The sequence below is a fragment of the Ailuropoda melanoleuca genome, chromosome 6, assembly GCF_002007445.2.
Source record: "Ailuropoda melanoleuca isolate Jingjing chromosome 6, ASM200744v2, whole genome shotgun sequence".
Lineage (NCBI taxonomy): Eukaryota > Metazoa > Chordata > Mammalia > Carnivora > Ursidae > Ailuropoda > Ailuropoda melanoleuca.
This window is the reverse complement of record NC_048223.1, coordinates 119,812,623-119,815,297: the sequence shown is the minus strand read 5'-3', so window position 1 is coordinate 119,815,297 and position 2,675 is coordinate 119,812,623. Positions and strand designations below refer to the sequence as shown.

The following is a 2,675-nucleotide window of genomic DNA, read 5'->3' as shown; positions in this document are numbered from 1 at the left end:
TATCCCATCCTTCACCCATCTCCCCTCCCCCAACCCTCCTTTGTTCTCTATCATTAAGAGTCTCTTACGGTTTGCCTCCCTCTCGGGTTTTATCTCGTTTTACTTTTCCTTCGCTTCCCCTATGTTCATCTGTTTTGTTGCCTCAATCCCACATAGGAGTGAAATGATTTGGCATTTGTCTTTCTCTGACTTATTTCACTCAGGACTCCTATACTCTCTTAAAAATTATTGAGGATTCCCCAAAAGCTCTTGTTGGTGTGGGGTACAGCTCTCAGTATTTATCATATTAGAAATTAAAACTGAGAAAGACACAAAGGTATTTATTTCATGTAAAACAGCAATAATAAACCTGTCACATGTAACACATGTAACTTTTAAAGTGAAAATGAACGATGTTTTCCAAAAAAAGGAGATAGCGAAAAGTGACATTATTTAACATTGCATATAACTCTTTATTACCTGCCTTCGCTGAAGATAACTGCATTCTCATATCTGCTTATGCCTTGATCTGTCACGATACCACAAATCACAGAGCCCCTGGAAAACTTCATACACTCCTGAGACAATGAGAGTGAAGAAGGCAAATAACTTCTGAGTGTTGTTAGGGAGATCATTTTGTACCCACGAGCCCCTGGAAAGGTCTCAGGGAACCCCAGGGGTGCCTGGGCAATACTTTGAGAACCACTGCTCTAAGTTGGGCAGGTCTGTCTTGCTGGCATTCTCACCGTCTCTGGATACTAACGTCTTCACGGTCTGGACCTCTTGCGTCCCCATCTGCTGTTGGGTAGCAAGGGGGTTAGAATGTGGGCAGCCCTTGAGCTTGGTTCTGCCACTGAGCTCCTGGAAAGAGGTTGCTCTGGTCCAGCGAGTAGCCCACATTGTCCACGCTGTAGAGGCGACATGGGAGGTACGGTGCATCCTTGAGGGGTCTTCACGAGAATTTGCCTGCTCAGCTTTATGCTGATCCTATGACCTGAATGAATCACCAGCATTTATTTTCAAGGAAAAATAAAGAAAACTATACACATTTCTCTAGTAAATTTGGGATCAAGAAATTCCCTGTTGGTGTGAGGGGAGGGAGGGATGAGTAGGTGGAAGACGGGATTTTTAGGGTGCTAAAACTACTCTGCATGATTCTCTTATGGTGGATAGAGGTCATGACACATTTGCCATATACAACACCAAGAGTGAGCCCCAATGTGAACGCTGACTTTAGTTAATCGTGTCAATATCAGTGCATCAGTTATAACAAATGAACCACATTAACGCGAGATATTAATAATAGGGGGGAAATGAAGAGGGAGAGTCAGTGGTTTTATGGAACTCTGTACTTCCTGATCATTCTTCTGTCAAGTTAAAACTTCTCTTAAAAACACAACACAGAACAAAACATCACTGCCAGTCTGGATTTTCGCCAGAGGCTCTGTAGCTTGGGGGCTGGGTCGGACCCCCGAGCTCCTGGCCTGACTGTGGCTCCATGCTGGGGAGCTGCACCCGCTCACGCATCATGACCCCAGACGAGCTGTTCTCTTGGGATCTTTCTCCCATCGTCTGTAGCTCCCACAAGTCTACAGTAGCTGCAGCTCGGCTTTGGAGGGTGTAATTCTGGTGGTTAGACTGGTAATTAGAGGATTGTGTAAAAGACTCCTGGCGTTGTTTAATTACTTGAGAACTATCAGCTCATCATCGCGGGGGATAATGGGCCTTCTAAAGCAGGGAGAAGCGGGCACACTGTGTCTACGGCTGGGGAGCCTCCTGGAGGCGGGTCTGGGCGAGAGCCCCAGCTCTTCTCTCCAGGCCACTTGGGGAGGGAATCAGCAGGAAGGTGTTGGGTGATTGCGGGATGGGTTGGAGGACGTGGCTGGTCCAAGTGTGAGAACTGCTAGTTTATTGCCAACTCAGGCAGACAGGCCTGGGCTTGCTGCGACGCACCCTCTACCCCCCCACCCCTGCCCCAAGTCGTCTTTTAGACAAGCCATGTCGGGAGACTGGAACCTGTTCCTGCTGTCCTTGGTCCCTGGGCATCTGGGGATCCAGGGCTGGGACTAAGGTGAGGCCAGAGAGGTGCCCAGGGCATGGGCTTTGAGGAAGTGCAGTGAGGGAAGGCTTGACATCTGCAGTGAGGGGCTTTCGTACCCGAATGCTGGCCCAGCCCCTACACCACGCCTTACCTTCATGGCTAGTTTTATCTCCAGAGGCAGCACCTGACTTCACCACTCCTGAGTTCCACGCATTAGGAATCCTTCTCAATGTGATCTCAGTTTCTTCACCCGGCACCCATCTTCTTCCCCAGCTCCTTCCAGGCTGGCAGTCTCAGGAAATGCGCTTGACTCTGGAAGGTTCTTTCCACAGTCCAATGAGCACACAGGCTCCGAGGGGAAAAAAATGTGCTTAGGAGACAATAAGCGGTTGTTCTGAGTTTGAAAGCGGAGACCCTAGCAACAAGGCATGGGGGAGGCTTTCTCAAACGCTTTCATGAGATTTTCTGCTTTCAGGTGGGGGGGGGGGGGGGACTGCTATTTGCGAGGATAGGTACCGCGGTGACTCTCTCAAGAATCTGCTTGTTTGTTTGGGTTTTTTTTTTTTTTTTTTTGGTTCTCTCTTTGCTCAAACTTAATTAGTAATATTATAACTTTCAATTTAATCATTGACCTAAATGAGTCGCATTTTTATCT

General features: G+C 47.9%; 1 long non-coding RNA gene across 1 annotated transcript; it reads right to left on the bottom strand.

Moving 5' to 3' along the window:
* Positions 1-443: 443 nt before the first annotated feature.
* On the bottom strand, positions 444-2,303 carry LOC117802600. Its single transcript, XR_004625959.1, has 3 exons — positions 2,172-2,303; positions 726-973; positions 444-557 (listed from the first exon to the last, which is right to left on the bottom strand). It is a non-coding gene; the product is annotated as an uncharacterized LOC117802600 (long non-coding RNA).
* Between the last annotated feature and the right edge of the window lie 372 nt (positions 2,304-2,675).